The sequence below is a fragment of the Nycticebus coucang genome, chromosome 22 (assembly GCF_027406575.1).
Source record: "Nycticebus coucang isolate mNycCou1 chromosome 22, mNycCou1.pri, whole genome shotgun sequence".
NCBI lineage: Eukaryota > Metazoa > Chordata > Mammalia > Primates > Lorisidae > Nycticebus > Nycticebus coucang.
Window position 1 is genome coordinate 22,782,820 of NC_069801.1, and position 17,023 is coordinate 22,799,842.

The 17,023-nt window shown below is 50.0% G+C and overlaps 1 long non-coding RNA gene across 2 annotated transcripts; it reads right to left on the reverse strand.

Moving 5' to 3' along the window:
• Nucleotides 1-7,096: 7,096 nt before the first annotated feature.
• LOC128575243 (uncharacterized) lies at nt 7,097-15,657 on the reverse strand. 2 transcript variants are annotated; one of them, XR_008376957.1, is made up of 5 exons: nt 15,573-15,657; nt 11,901-12,028; nt 10,295-10,419; nt 7,637-8,498; nt 7,097-7,441 (listed from the first exon to the last, which is right to left on the reverse strand). It is a non-coding gene; the product is annotated as an uncharacterized LOC128575243 (long non-coding RNA). The 2 variants fall into 2 exon arrangements; XR_008376956.1 differs by having other exon boundaries at nt 10,295-12,028.
• Between the last annotated feature and the right edge of the window lie 1,366 nt (nt 15,658-17,023).

Consider the following 17,023-nt stretch of genomic DNA (forward strand, 5'->3'; position numbering starts at 1 on the left):
TATCACTTCCTAATGTAATAGATGTCATGGTTAAGGCTGGAATCAAATCTTGGCTTTCCCTCTCTGAACCTGTTTCCTACGAAGAGTGGATTTCCTTCATGGTGGTTGTGAGGATTTAATATATGTATAAATGTAGGGCCCAGCACTTAAATCGGCTCTAAGCACATTCTAAGTGGCAATATTACTATTGTAAAGTGGAGCTGGGCCTGACGTAGTGCCTCATGCTGATAATCCCAGCACTTTGGAAAGCCAGGACAGGAAGATCACTTGAGGAGTTTGAGACCACCCTGAGCAATATAGTAGGACCCCCATCTGTACAAAAAAATAGAGAAATCAGCCAGGTGTTGGGGTGGGCACTTGTAGTCCCAGCTACTTGGGGAGGCTGAGGCAGGAAGATTGCTTGAGCTGAGGAGTTTGAGATTGCTGTGAGCTGTGATGACACCACTGCACTCTAGCCTGGGCAACAGAGCGAGACCCTATCTCAAAAAAAAAAAAAAAAGGCTCAGCAGCTAGGGCACTAGCCACATACACCAGAGCTGGCAGGTTCGAATCCAGCCCATGTCTGCCAAACAACAATGACAACTACAACCAAAAACTAGCTGGGCATTGTAGTGGGCACCTGTAGTCCCAGCTACTTGGGAGGCTGAGACAAGAGAATCGCTTAAGCCCAAGAGTTTGAGGTTGCTGTGAGCCGTGACAGCATGCACTCTGTGGAGGGTGACACAGTGAGACTGTCTCAAAAAAAAAAAAAAAAAAAAGTGGAGCTTCAATATAGGGTCAGAGCTAGAGGCCTAAAGGGAAAAGTAGATGACTTTTCATGGAGAGTGATGATGAGAGAGCAAAGACCTGGCTTGGGGACCCCCGTGCTTCCTAGGCTCAGGAGCCACTGTGGAGAGGGAGAAGCTGCTGGAGAAGCAGGAGGAGGATGGGGAGAATGTGCTGCCATGGAAACTGGAGGAGGAGGGCGTTCCCAGGGGAGGGAGTGATGGGTAATGTCAAGTGTCATAAGAGGATGGGGTTAAGGAGGGCAAGAGGGTGATGGGAGGAAGCTAGAGCCCCTAAGTTCAGTCTCCTACATGGCTGGGACAGTACCCGAACCTGAATTCAAATTTCAGCTCTGAACCTACCTGGCTGTGTGCCCTGTGACCTAGATGAGGGATTTGCCCTCTCTGAGCTTCTGTTTCCTCCTACATCTAAGATGAGGGAATGGGTCAGTCTCAGGAGTCCTGGTTTTGGCTGGATTTTTTGGCCATTTGCTAGCAGCGTGGTCTTAAGCAAGCTGCTTCATTTCCAAGAGCTCCCTCTGAAAGCTGTGAGCAGAGTGCCTACTAAAGAGCCTGGCACATATGGGCGGTGCCTGTGGCTCAGTGAGTAGGGCGCCGGTCCCATATGCCGGAGGTGGCGGGTTCAAACCCAGCCCCGGCCAAAAACCACAAAAAAAAAAAAAAAAAAAAGAGCCTGGCTCATAGGAGGCCCGCAGTACAGAGCTATTCACTAATAACTATGCCGTGCCAGAGGCAGCAGGTTTGCTTAGCTTGGAATTTGAAATGCTACTCAAGGTAGAGTGGGGCCACCAGTGTCCTCAAAGGACTTGGAAGAACGATCCGGGTTTGACAGTCAAAAGACCAGCCCCTCTCTTTGTCAGAGACAGATCCCTAGCCGAGGGCCTAGCTCCTGGCTGCCTGCCCCGCCTGGCAATTGCTGTCAGTCCAGACTGGGAACTGCCCCAGGGACTCCAGAGCCCAGAGTGATGCCCAAGGTCCTGGTCCCAGCACTCACATGCAGAGCACATACACACATTCTCTTTTGTTATTTATTCCTTCATTTCACTCTGGGCATACGCTGGGCAGAGTGATGGGAGAGTCAGGACCTGGTTTCCTATTCTGAGCTTGCAGGTGTTGGGAGTCGGGAGACTAGGACAGCTGGCTGGGCAGCGCTGACTGTAGGCAGTTTGGAAATTCAAGATGTGAATTTTAGAGAGGGGTTGGTGAGGACCCTCAGGATGGACATACTGATGCAGAAGAATGTGGCACGGGTAGGGTGCCCAGGTTCTGGCCCCCACACCATCCCCAGGCATGAGCCCCACCCTGTGCACAGTTGTTTCCAGAGGGCAGAGCGCTTCCACACATGCCATTGCGGCACAGTGGGTCAATGTGCAGCAGCCTCCCATGCCCAGTCATGTAGAGTAACTCGGTCATCACAGCAGGACCACGAGGAAGGCTTTATCGCTATTACCCCATTTTACAGATGAGAAAACTGAGGCCCAGAGAAGGGAATGACTTGCCCAAGATGATGTGACTTATTAGTGATTGGCCCATCTTAGGTCCGTCAAGTCCACTTTCCCTGCTTTCCTTCTCCTGCCTCCCAGGAGAAAACACTGTGATTACACAGAGGGCCCCAGGGAGACTCAGATCCAGCTGTCAGTCATGGAGATAAACATTCCCTGTGCCATGTTCTGGGCCTCATCACTTTGGCAGCAGAGGCCCAGTCAGCCCAAAAGCTGCTGTGACCTTGGTAGGTCCTTCTTTCCATCCATTCCCTCCCTGCCTTGGACGTCCTGCTTGCTCTGTGAATTTCTGACTGCCTGCCAGGCTGCTGTGTGACCTTAGGAAAGTCATTGCATTCTCTGAGCCCATTTCCTCAATCACAGATGACAGCACTTACCTGGTAAGAAGTTGAGAAAATTTATAAAGAGGCTGTCAGTGAAGGATCTTGTCTGTTCTGGTCAAGGAAGTGTTCTGAGCAAATGCATGTGGCACATGGTAGTTCCTCTGCCAAGTGCATGAGTGATGTGCCTGTGCAAGTGCTCAGCAAACAGAGCTTTTCAAATATTATCTAGTATTAGGCTGTGCCTGCTCCAACCCATGTTTCTTAATGCTGTAGGTGGGTCAGGAGGAAAGGACTTTCTCTTTTAACCATCTCCTGGAGTTCCAGAAGGGGAGGCAGCACGCATTGGAGAATCAATTTTCAAGAGGATGTCTTCTCCCCAGGTGCCTCATAATGACTGTCCTCTTTTGTCCTCATCAGGACTGCCCTCCCAGGGACCCAAGAAGTGGGGAGACAGCCTTGAAAGGAAGAAAGGTCACTTTCTGGCTCTGGCACAGGTCAGGGCCTTTCAGCCTTTGTGTCCTGGGGAAGGAGTCTCTAGGCCGGTGCTATGCAGATGACATCCATCTGATGGGGTTCATCTTCTAGAATCTCCTCTTGGCATGAGTCCCAAGACAGGAGACAAGGCATGTAGGTTAGACTTTCTGTTATCCATTTCCTTGCTGTGATGTTGGGCAGGTCTCTGTCCTTTCTGGGCCTCTGCACAGTAGAGGGGCAGAGGTAGGAGTTGGTGGATTCTGAGGACTCCACCATTCTGGAAGAGAGCCGAGGTATTTCCCTCATGTTCCAGAAACAGACATCTATTGGTAAAATCCACTGGGCGTTTGCCCAGAGACAGGAGGACGCGTGTAATTGGAGCTGCCACACTTCAGGGTTAGGGAGGCAGGCACATCAAAAACAAAGCTTGACTGAAACACCTGGCTTTTTGTGTACCCCAGATTCCATCTTGGCACCAAGGACCCAACTCTGTTTTTTCAATAAAGTAAACACTGTTCTCAGTATCTGCATCTCTGGCTGTTTCTTTGGCTCACCTCTGTGGTCCCTTGTGAGGGGGTACCTAGTATGGGGGTGACTCATCTGCCTACTTACGCCCTCATGCCAAGGGGATGTGTACACCTGTCTCAGAGGGGAGATGCAGCTTTGTCCTTAAGAGAGCCCCAGGTCAGCCGGGCATGGTGGCCTATGCCTATAATCTGAGCACTTTGGGAGGCTGAGGCTGGCAGCAGATCACTTGAGCTCAGGAATTAAAGATCAGCCTGCCAGGCCGGGTGTGGTGGCTCATGCCTGTAATCCTAGCATTCTGGGAGGCTGAGGCGGGTAGATTGTTTAAGCTCACCAGTTCGAGACCAACTGATAAAAAGCGAGACCGTGTATCTACTAAAAATAGAAAAATCTGAGGCAAGAGGATCTCTTGAGCCCAAGAATCAGAGGTTGCTGTGAGCTAAGATGCCATGGCACTCTACCCAGGGTGATAGCTTGAGAATCTGTCTCAAAAAAAAAATCAGCCTGCCACAAGGCCCAGCTAATTTTTCTATTTTTAATATTCTCTACTAAATTTTTCTATTTTTAGTATTTTCATTCAGGCTGGTCCTGAGCCCAAGCAATCCACCTGCCTCAGTCTCCCAGAGTGCTAGGATTATAGGTGTGAATCACCAAGCCTAGGTGAGACCACCTCTCTACTAAAAAAACTAGGAAAATTGGGCAGCGCCTGTGGCTCAGTGAGTAGGGCGCCGGCCCCATGTGCCGAGGGTGGCGGGTTCAAACCCAGTCCCGGCCAAACTGCAACAAAAAAACAGCCGGGCGTTGTGGCGGGCGCCTGTAGTCCCAGCTGCTCGGGAGGCTGAGGCAAGAGAATCGCGTAAGCCCAAGAGTTAGAGGTTGCTGTGAGCCGTGTGACACCACAGCACTCTACCCGAGGGCGGTATAGTGAAACTCTGTCTCTACAAAAAAAAAAAAAATAGGAAAATTAGTTGGGCATTGTAGTGGGCGCCTGTAGTCCCAGCTACCGGGGGGCTGAGGCGGGAGGATCACTTGAACCCAGGAGTTTGAGGTTGCTGTGAACTAGGCTGAAGTCACCACAGCCACTCTAGCCTGGGCAACAGAGTGAGACTCTCTCTCTCTCAAAAAAAAAATAATAATAAAGAGAGCCCCAGTTTGATGTGAGAAACAGACATACAAGGCAGGTGTAGCCACTTCCTAGAGCATGCCCAGAACTAATCCAGACCTCCTGCTGCCCTTTCCTACCCCACCCTCCAAGTTGGCTCTTCCTCTTCCCTGCGCAGCCCCTTCCAATTTAAGTATAATGCCTTGTCCTTCAGAGCCCTGCCCATTCCACATGCCTCTCAGGGCTCCCACTGACTCCCTCTTCCTCCTCTCTCCTCCCCATGCCCCCTTTGCTCTCATCCCCTGCCCCTCTGTGACCACCACCTCCCCCACCACTCATCCCCGGGCCATAGAAACCCCGAACCTCCCCTGTGTGCATTCAAGGCAGCTCTGGGCTGGGAGCTAGAACCTCACATCCAGAGAGACTTCTCCACCTCTTTCAGTGTTCTCAAGTAGTTGCTGGCCCTAGTGGTTAATAAATAACTCTCTGGAGGGGAATTACTTCCTACCTAGACCTGCCTCCCTACCACATGTGACCCTTAAGAGGCCACCAGGGGGCGGCGCCTGTGGCTCAAGGAGTAGGGCGCCAGTCCCATATGCCGGAGGTGGTGGGTTCAAACCCAGCCCCAGCCAAAAAAAAAAAAAAAAGAGGCCACCAGGGCCTGGAGCCCCCAACCTCTCTCCTGGGGCAGCCTCCCTTCAGAGACCTAGTCTCGGGGAAGGCCTCAGTCAAAGGGCTGCCCACCTGGGGGTCTGCTCAGGTCAAGGTGGTGAGTACCAGGTGGACTGGGATCCACCCAGACTGGGATCTCAACACCCCTCAATGCAGATTGTGAGGGGGAGACAGGGCTGCCAGGCTGCATCGATGGAGATGACTGCTTGGCCACACAGATTCAGGTCAAGGACACTTTACAAAAGGCCTGACAGCTCTACTCAGAGTCAACTCCTTCTAAGGCTGGGAAGGACAGCTGTAAAGGTGAGTGTGCTTGTGTGTACCCAGCAGGGGTGAGAGCATCCGGGTAATGATGTGATATATGTGCATGTTAGGAGTTTTCTTTTCCTCAATAACATTTATGAGGGGTGGCGCCTGTAGCTCAGTGGGTAGGGGCCCAGGCCAGCTAAAACAGCGACAACAACAACAAAAAAAATAGCTGGGCATTGTGGCGGGTGCTTGTAGTCCCAGCTACTTGGGAGGCTGAGGCAAGAGAATCGCTTGAGCCCAAGAGTTTGAGGTTGCTGTGAACTGTGATGCCACAGCACTCTAACCAGGGCAACAGCTTGAGACTGTGCCTCAAAATCAATCAATCAATCAATCAATAACATTTATAAGGTTTCTTGGTCCTCTATCAAAGTAAAATATGCTTATTTATTTATTTTTTTTTTGTAGAGACAGAGTCTCACTGTACTGCCCTCGGTAGAGTGCCATGGCATTACACGGCTCACAGCAACCTCTAACTCTTGGGCTTATGCGATTCTCTTGCCTCAGCCTCCCGAGTAGCTGGGACTACAGGCGCCCGCCACAATGCCTGGCTATTTTTTTTTTGTTGTTGTTGCATTTTGGCCGGGACTGGGTTTGAACCCGCCACCCTCGGCATATGGGGCCGGTGCCCTACTCACTAAGCCACAGGCACCGCCCGTAAAATATACTTATTATAGAAACTGAGAAACCACTGCGCTGCTGGTGGGAATGCAAGCTAATATACTCCTTTTGGAAAGAAGTTTGGAGAATACTCAGGGATCTAAAAATAGACCTGCCATTTGATTCTGCAATTCCTCTACTAGGTATATATCCAAAAGACCCAAATCACTTTATAACAAAGATATTTGCCCCAGACTGTTCATTGCAGCTCAATTCATAATAGCCAAGTCATGCAAGAAGTCCAAGTGCCCCATTGACCCATGAATGGCTTAACAAATTATGGTATATGTATACCATGGAGTATTATGCAGCCTTTAAAAAGACGGAGACTTTACCTCTTTTATGTTTACATGGATGGAGCTGGAACATATCCTACTTAGTAAAGTATCTCAAGAATGGAAGAAAAAGTATCCAATGTACTCAGTACTATTATGAAACCAATTTACAATCACTCACACTTTCATATGAAGATAGATCACAACTATGGCCCAGGATGAAGAAGGGAGGAGAGGGGAGGTCAGATGGAGGGAGGGTGAATGGTGGGACCACACCTATGGTGCATATTGCAAGAGTACATGTAGGGGGTGGCGCCTGTGGCTCAGGGAGTAGGGCACCAGTCCCATATGCCGGAGGTGGCGGGTTCAAACCCAGCCCTGGCCAAAAAAAAAAAAAAAAGAGTACATGTAGGATCTATTAAGTATAGAGTATAAATGTCTTAACACAATAAGTAAATGAGGTGAAGGATATATTAACTAGTGTAATGTAAGCATTTCAAATTGTATATGAAATCAGCACATTGTACCCCATACATGCCTTAATGTGTACATGATCTACGTGTTTATGATTTAATAATGAAAAAAAGAAACTGAGGGCAGCAACTGTGGCTCAGTGAGTAGGGCGCCGACCCCATGTACAGAGGGTGGTGGCCCCGGCCAAACTGCAACAAAGGATGGCTGGGCGTTGTGGCGGGTGCCTGTGGTCCCAGCTACTGGGGAGGCTGAGGGAAGAGAATCACATGGGCCCAGGAGTTGGAGGTTGCTGTGAGCTGTGATGGCACGGTACTCTACCAAGGGCTATAAAGTGAGACTCTGTCTCTACAAAAAAAAAAAAAGAAAGAAAGAAAGAAAGAAACTGAGAAACCAGATAAACATAGAAAAAGGGGGAAAACATCACCCCACCCACAGTTCTCCCTTCTATTAACACTGGGTGTATTTCCTCCCTTACCCAGAGGAACCCCCAGGGACCCCACAGATGATTCCAAAGTCCTACAGGGTACAAACTGTGTACCTTACTGCAAGATCTAAACTTCCGTCAGATGCTCCAGGGGGCCAGGACCTAAAAGTTTAAGTGCTGCACTGAGGTGGAAGTGTTCACACGGACCACATAGTCACCTTCAAATAGGCCTACAGTGACTCAGAATCCAGATACATACACACTTCTGACTGTGAACAAACATCCCCCTACACACGCCACACCTTGGGTACTCTGGGCACCCATCACATTCACATTCACATGTACACATGCAGTACACTACAGGCAGGCACGTGCACTTAGTTATTTATTTATTTATTTTGAGACAGAGCCTCAAGCTGTCACCCTGGGTAGAGTGCCGTGGTATCACAGCTCACAGCAACCTCCAACTCCTGGGCTCAAGCGATTCTCCCGCCTCCGCCTCCCAAGTAGCTGGGACTACAGGTGCCCGCCACAAGGCCCCGCTATTTTTTGGTTGCAGCCGTCGTTGTTTGGTGGGCCCAGGCTGGATGCGAACTCACCAGCACAGGTGTATGTGGTTGGCGCCTTAGCCACTTGAGCCGAGCCAACACGTGTAGTTCTTTGTATGCACACCTTCCACTGGAGCACACATTTGTTCATACACAGCACAGCTGAACCCCCTGGCCTGCTAGAAACTTAGGCGAAGTGTACAGAGGCGAGGCTCATTTTGCGGACACTGCTGCCACCTACCGTCCGCATCATGCACCAGCACCCTGATTGAGTCCCACTGCCTTTCTCCATTGCTTCATCCCTTTCTCCTCCTCAAGAGCTGTGCGCTGGAACTGGAACTGGTTCCGAGTGACGTGAATGAGTGAGGTGGGGTGAGATGGAGAGCTACCGCTGACTGACCATCAACAGGTGTCAGGCACTGGCATCCCTGTTATACGGGGTGTCCATAAAATTTGTGTGCAGTTTAAAATAGTTGTCTATTGTGTATCTAAACACACAATATGTGTTTTCTCAATCCCATTTGCCTTAAGTAGCACCTGGCATATAAAAAGTCCTAATAGCTCTTTAGATTTAAAGAATTAAAAACACTTTAAAGACTGGGTGTGGTGGTGTATGCCTGTGGTTCCATCTACTCAGGAGGCTGAGGCAGAAGGATCCAGCGGTTTGAGGCTGCTGTGAGCTATGGTGATGCTACTGTACTCTAGCCTAGGCAGCAGAGTGACATACTGTCTCAAACAAACAGACCCACAGAAAAAGAACTACTGAAGCCAGGCATGGTAACTCATGCCTTTAATCCCAGTACTAGGGGAGGCTGACGTGGGTGAATTGCCTGAGCTCAGGAGTTCGACACCAGCTTGAGAAGGAGCAAGACACCCCCCACTCTCCTCCCCCACTCCATCTCTACTAAAAATAGAAAAAACTAGCTGGGCATCGTGGCAGGCACCTGTAGTCCCAGCTACTCAGGAGGCTGGGGCAAGAGGATTGCTTGAGGCCAAGAGTTTGAGGTTGCTTTGTGCTAGGCTGATACCGCAGCACTCTAGATCAGGGTGACAGAGTAAGACTGTTAAAAGAAAAAATAAAAAAAGAGGGCGGCGCCTGTAGCTCAGTGGGTAGGGTGCTGGCCACATACACTGAGGCTGGCAGGTTCAAACCTGGCCCGCAGCCAGCTAAATAACAATGACAACTGCAACAACAACAACAAAATAGCCAGGCGTTGTGTGGCCTGTAGTCCGAACTACTTGGGAGGCTGAGACAAGAGAATTGCTTAAGCCCAAGAGTTTCAGGTTGTTGTGAGCTGTGATGCCACAGTACTCTACCAAGGGCAACATAGTGAGACTCTGTCTCAAAACTAAATAAATAAATAAAAGAACTCCTTTCAAGTGAGTATTTCTTTTTTTTTTTTTTTTGTAGAGACAGAGTCTCACTTTATGGCCCACAGTAGAGTGCCATGGCATCACACAGCTCACAGCAACCTCCAACTCCTGGGCTTAAGCGATTCTCATGCCTCAGCCTCCCCAGTAGCTGGGACTACAGGTGCCCGCCACAACGCCCAGCTATTTTTTGGTTGCAGTTCAGCCAGGGCCGGGCTTGAACCCGCCACCCTCGGTATATGGGGCTGGCACCTTACTGACTGAGCCACAGGCGCCGCCCTCAAGTGAGTATTTCTAACAAATGAAGACATGGAGACTCAGAGGGAGAGGGGAAGTGACTTGCCCAAGGTCACACAGTGGCTTCCTCTGATAGTCAGGACAATGCTATGATGAGAAAGAGAAGGAAGACCCTGAGAACATTTACTACCTGCAAGAAGCCCATCCCAGATCCCCACCCCAAGGGGATCAGGAGGCCACCCAGAGTGGACAAGGTCAACCTGGAGGGATGATTTCCCCTATCCTGAGCTGTAGTCTCGAATTCATTCATTCAACTATTATTTTATTAATATTTTTTTGAAACAGTCTTACTTTGTTACCCTTGGTAGAGTGTCATGGCGTCACAACTCACAGCAATCTCAACTCTTGGGCTCAAGTGATTCTCTTGCCTCAGCCTCCCAAGTAGCTGGGACTACAGGCGCCCGCCATAACACCTGGCTATTTTTAGAGATGAGGTCTCGCTATGGCTCAGGCTGGTCTCGAACCTGGGAGCTCAGACAATCCACCCGCCTTGGCCTCCCAGATTACAGGTGTAAACTACTGAGCCTGGCCAAATATTGTTTTATTTTTGACATACCTTGTGTGCAGGCTCTCTACTTAGAAGTCCAGTCCCTGTCCTCATTCCAGGGTGGAGGCACCAAATAGGTTCCTTGCTTTCGCACTCCTACAGGCTTCTGGAAGTTTCTCTTCATCATCCTGGCTCTGTGAATAGATAGAGAATCCAGAGTGAGGGTTCAGGGAGAGGCAGGTCAGGGGTGGAAAGAGATGGTGCAGCCCTAACTGGTATAGAGGCTGAGCAAGGAAATCTCAAACCTAAGGTCAAGCAGATGTTGGTTTGAATCCAGCCTTAGCTGCTACCTTGTTCTATGACCTTGGTCAAGTCTCTTACCCTTGTCAGGCCTTGGTCTTCTCATCTGTTCAAACAAAGATCTTGAATTAGAGCAATGGTTCCAATTCATGGCTCCTTAGAGGGACTGGGAGGAGCAGGGAGCAGCACAGGGGGAGGCCAAACAAATTGACCCCACACCCGATACGCCTACCGCTTCACTCGTAACAACCCGCTTCCCTCTGTTGCATACGTTGGACTTCTGTTATTAACAGTTTGACAACCACTTTGACTAGTTGATATCTAAGTTCTTCTTGGGCCTAAACATTTAGAAAAGGGCAAGGACTAGGTCTGAGAACACTCTGTGTCTCTCAAGCCCCACCTCACAGTACCCAGCCCAGGCTCGGCTGCAAGAGGAGAGGCTCAGGATGTGTCCATCTGGACTGGTCACTCACGGGCAACAGTAGACGGATGGCACTGTGGGGACTCAAACAATTCCATGCTGACCAACGACCTCGGGGTGCCAAGCATAGACCTGGCACTGACTGAGGAGGCAAGAGCAGGCAGAGGAGACTTCCTGGGGCTTATGAGGTTAGACCTCCAAACCCGAATGCAAAAGAGGATTTGACTGGATAGAACAGATGATCCCCAAGCAGTCCTGGCTAGAGCAGCCCAGCCCCTAGGATGTGGCCATGCAGAAGGAGCAGTGAGTCTGGATTCAGTGCCAGGCGGAAGCTCTAAGAGATCTGGTGGAAGACTTGCCTGGGTTGGGAGAACCCAGACCTTGCTCTTGCTTCAGAATTACTGAAACTCCAGCGGTGGCTCCACACTTGAATAGGCTCTCGGAGGGACTCTGGCCTTGTGTTCACAAGGTCATATGTCTTTGTTTTTTTTTTTTTTTTTTGGTAGAGACAGAGTTTTACTTTATTGCCCTCAGTAGAGTGCCGTGGTGTCACACTGCTCACAGCAACCTCCAACACCTGGGCTTAGGTGGTTCTCTTGCCTCAGCCTCCCAAATAGCTGGGACTATAGGTGCCCGCCATAATGCCCGACTATTTTTTATTTTTTGGTTGTTGCAGTTTGGTCAGGGCTGGGTTCGAGCCCGCCAGCCTTGGTATATGGGGCCGGCACCCTACTCACTGAGCCACAGGTACTGCCCTAAGGTCATATGTCTCTGTACAGTTTGGAAAAGTGAACAGTGCTAACCTCAGCGGGCTAACCCACTGTGCCCCTCCACTCTGACTCCCCCGCCTTCCCAGCTGTGTGCTCTGGCCTTTGAAGAGGTCTAAGCATTTTTTGGCCAGCGGCCAGGTTTGAACCTGGCACCTCTGGCATATGGGGCTGGCACTCTACTCACTGAGCCACAGGCGCTGCCCCTCTAAGCCTTTTGTATTGCAACTTTGTATTCTTTTTCTTAAGAAGGCACCCAAACAAGCTTCAGGCTCCTAAATCTTGGCTCTGTCCATTAGGTCTCAGTTTCCTCAACTGCAAGGAGAGAATAAAGGCTGTAAGCAGTCTTCAAAGAATAAAAGATGATCTCTTTTGGCTCCTCAAAGGCCAGGAGAAAAGAAGTGAGGTGCAAACACAAGGGACTTACTGGGGCCTCACTGCAAGTTGTGCAAGCCTAGAGGCTGCAATTGAGACAGTACCACTCAGAAACTCTTCCTTTCACCACAACCCCTGCCTTGAATCTGACACCTGTGGGCTCACACTCACCCCTCACTTGCCCAGGGTCTTAGCCCTCTGGCAGCCTGGAAGGCTCAGCTCTGCACCTCTGCCCCAGCAGCTTCATGACCTCAAGGGGGCGACAGACACCATTGTTCCCTCACCCTGGCGCCCACTGCGCCCAGGTTTTAGAATCCCAAGGAAGTCAGAATCTCAGCTGTCCTCACACACTCCTCTCAGCTCTTTCCTGCCCTTTCCTGCCCATAGCAACTCCTGGCCTTGTGTAGTAATGTACTGGCTGTGTGACAGTGAGCAGATCACTACACCTCTCTCTGCCTCATTTTACTCATCTGTAAAATAGGCACAGGTTAGTGAAACACCTGGCTGATATAATAAGCTAACAATCATTGCCAACCAATTGCTGTTTCAACAGGGCCTTCTGGAGGTGGCTCCTCTCCTGGGAGGGGGCTCTGCTGGCAGGATTGGTCCCCTCCACAATGCAGTGAACCCAGAGGAACTCCTGAGCAATGGGGCTTTACAGACCCTTTAAATGCTCATTGAAGGCACCCTCTGTGCCCATGCACAGGCTCTTCCCTGGACTGGAGCGTTTGACTTGCCTTTTTCTCCATCCCTATCAACTCTCATCTCTCCCTTGGGAGGAGTCTGCCCATCTTGACATCATCTGGGGATCAGCCCAAACTTCAATGGCATCCTTCTAGGGAGCTAAGGGCCCCAATCCCACCAATTCTGCTTCTCTCCTCACCTCTTCCTCCAATGACTACTATACTCCAGATAGAGCATAGCTCCCTCTACCTCAAAGACTCACTGACCATCCCCAATGTCTGTCCCTCCATATCTTTTTTTCCTTTTTTTTTTTTTTTTTTTGCAGTTTTTGACCAGGGCTGGGTTTGAACCCGCCATCTCTGGCATATGGGGCCAGCACCCTACTTCTTTGAGCCATAGGAGCTGCCCTTTTTTCCCCCTTTTTTTGTGGAAGACTCTCACTATGTCTCCCTCAGTAGAGTGCCATAGTGTCAGAGCTCACAGCAACTTCAAATTCTGGGCTTAAGTGATTCTCTTGCCTCAGCCTCTCAAGTAGCTGGGACTACAGGCACCCGCCACAATTCCTGGCTGTTTTGGTTGTAGTTGTCATGGTTGTTTAGCAGGCCCAGGCCAGGCTCAAACCCACCAGTCTTGGTATATGTGGCTGGCGCCGTAGCCACTGAGCTACGGGAGCTGCCATGTCCCTCCATATCTTAACCTAGTATTTGAGGCTTTCCAGAATTTGGTCTCATGATTCACTCTGTGCTTCAAATATGCCAGACTATATTGTGTTCCCAAAGTAACTCCTCACTATTCTACCTCCAGGCCTTTCTGCAGCCTGTCCTTCCACCTGGAAGGCCCTCTCCACTTTCCATGTAGTGAATTCATCCTTTCCCCCCCACCACTTTGCCCAGGGCTAGAGTGGGCTAGAGTGTGGTAACTAGATTATAGTTCACTGCAACCTCAAACTCCTGGGCTCAAGTAATTCTCCTGCCTCCGCCTTTGGAGTGGCTGGGACTACAGGTGTATACCACCACATCTGGCTACTTTTTTTTTTTTAGAGATGGGAATCTCGCTATGTTGCTCAGGCTGGTCTGGAACTCCTGGCCTCAAGAGATCCTCCTACCTCCCCCTCAGCATTCCAAAGTACTAAGATTATAGGTGTTAGCCACAGGGCCCAACCATCCTTAAAGTCTAGGTGGGAGGGGCAGTGCCTGTGGCTCAAAGGAGTAGGGTGCCGGCCTCATATGCCGGAGGTGCCGGGTTCAAACCCAACCCCGGCCAAAAAACTGCAAAACAAAAAAAGTCTAGCTGGGAGGTCACCTCCTCCAGACAGTCTTCTCTATTCCATCCCTCAGACGGAATCATTTTCCTCTATATGAGCTTTGGGTACACAGTTGTGTATGTTAGGGCCTTCCTCATGGGAGGCCATGAATCACAGCAGGAATGTCTGTTATGTATGGAGAGCAACTCACAGTTTACAAATGGTTTTCCCTTCTAGTGTCTTGAGGCTGGGAAAGGCAGGCCTTGTGAAGGAAAACAGGCTAGGAGGGCAGATACCTTCTATATAGTATAGAGTTGGGATTCTAATCTGCAACTGCTATACCCCCTGCCTTAGGCCTGAGTTTGCCCACCTCCCTCTCTACTGTATTTTGTATAGAGTTGGGATTCTGGGCGGTGCCTGCGGCTCAAGGAGTAGGGCACCAGTCCTATATGCCGGAGGTGGCGGGTTCAAACCCAGCCCCAGCCAAAAACCACACACACACACACACAAAATAATAATAATAGAATTGGGATTCTAATCTGCAACTGCTACACCCCCTGCCTTAGGCCTGAGTTTGCCTACCTCCCTCTCTACCATATTTTGTGGCTTGGTCTTGTGACTCTCATCCCCCTTGGACTGAGTAGGGTATTGGCCAACTTTTACTAATGTGCTCAATAAAGTTTGGTTGAAGGCACAGACGCTCCTATATATGCACCCTCCACCTCCACCCCACTCTGTTCCTGGCCTCTTTATCACCCAGCTCAAGCCCATTTGAAACTGGTGGCAGTGTCCAGGCTCTGGCAGGATAAGGAGTCGGCCAGAGGGCCGGGCCTTCTCAGAGGAGGAACGGGAGACGCAAACAGGTCCCTTCCTCTGCACCCGGAGCTTATCAGTCCCCCACAGGCCCCAGGGAACTGGGTGCTCAGCCTAGGGAGGAAAGCTGCCCCCTGCCTGTCACCTTCACATGCTCTCAGCTGTGTGATGTTTGGCTGTCACTTTAGTTCTCTGTGAGCCTCTGACCCCTCCAGAACATTTCTGGCTGTGATGATTCGATGAGATAAAATGAGAGAATGCATGTAAAATGACAGGATCACTAAATGTGAGCTTCTCACAGGTTGCTTCCTGTGATCTGGGAAAGGAGGTGGGGCCTCTGCCAATGAAGTGGGGCAGGATGCTTCATGTCCAGGCAGTGATAGCCTCCCCCAGTGCAGTGACTGACAAGGCCACCTTCACCCACCCACCCCTACACAGGTACACACATACACAGGTGCCTGGGTAGAGAGGCCCTGAGAGCAGAGCAGAACTTTCTAGCTCCCAGCGCCTGGGGCCCAGGACAACCAGTTTATAGGACACACAGACAGACACAGTCACACCCTCTATACAAACTCACAAGAGGGCACACCCACACAAGCACCAATGTACACACACATACAAATACACAAAGACAGGAGATACACAAGATCACAAACATCTTCCCAGACGTACTCCCCATGTACAAACTCAGAAACACAGAGCCCTCCCTGTCCACCCCCAACACACACACACACTTATATACACTTATCAGGCTGGGGCAGGCACTGGTGCTGCTGAGTCACCCACAGGCAGCTCAGCCCAACATAACTGGAGCCACGTGCCTGCCCCAACAGGGAGGGGGCAGGGCCTACAGCAGCTCTTTAGAACAGACCAATCCACAGGACTGCTGGGGTGTTTTCCTTCTTTCTGCCCTTTGATTGAGTCAGGAATGAGGGTGCTGGTGAGGGGAGGAGCCACTGCTTGCAGAGGCCAAATCAAGGAGTTCACAGCCTGCTGTCTCCTGGGCATGTTGAACACATGTGGGAGCAATTAAAAAATAAAACTAGATCCATTGAGTATTTGCATATATATTTTTACATACTCTCATTCAATCATCACTATAAAATTGGTACTATTCTTTAATTTTTTTTTTTTTTTGTAGAGACAGAGTCTCACTTTATGGCCCTCGGTAGAGTGCCGTGGCCTCACACAGCTCACAGCAACCTCCAACTCCTGGGCCTAAGCGATTCTCTTGCCTCAGCCTCCCGAGCAGCTGGGACCACAGGCGCCCGCCACAACGCCCGGCTATTTTTTGGTTGCAGTTCGGCCGGGGCCGGGTTTGAACCCGCCACCCTCGGCACATGGGGCCGGCGCCCCACCGACTGAGCCACAGGTGCCACCCAAATTGGTACTATTCTTAATCCCATTTTACCCCAGAGGGGAAGTGGTTTATCCAAAAGCACACAGCTGTTAAGTGCAGAGCCCAGAATCAACAGCTTCCAGATTCCCAACCCATAACCACTGGGCTATACTGCCCGGTGGGCTGGTGAGTGTGTAAGCAGGTGAAAGGTATGTCAGTATACTTGGGAGTCTGGCTGTATGAGGGCCAAGTTTCCCATGGGGTTGACATGGCTAGGGACTAAAAGCGTTTTGTGTGTTTGGATTTTCTGTCAAAGATCCAAAGCTTCTCTGGGACATTTCTCTATTAGAAAACATTCTCCAGGTCTAAGGGGCTTGGTCTGACCCTCTCTTAGACTATGAGCTCCCTGAAGGCTGGGATCTTGAAGCATAAAACAGGACCCAACTCAGAGAATTTGGGGGGCAGGAAATGAATCTATGACTTTTAATTTATTTGTGTATTATAGAACAATAACATCATAATAAACTCTAACACTTAGTGGATAATTAACTTGAAACTAGCACATTACATGGATTACTTCATGTAATTCTTATAGCAACCCTTGAGAAAAATATTTATTAACCCCATTTTGCAGAGGAGGAAACTGGTTGGAGAGAGTTGGTAACTCGCACAGAGTAACACAGCCAGTAAGTGGCAACACTGGGGATTAGCCCATTTGTTAGAGAGGTCATGAAACTCATAGGATTTCATAGGAAGTCACTTGTCCTTAGTGAGCCTCAGTTTTCCCTATTTGTCCAAAGAAAGGATTACTTCTCCATGCTTCTCCAGACTGGAATAGTCTATGTATGATTCTGTG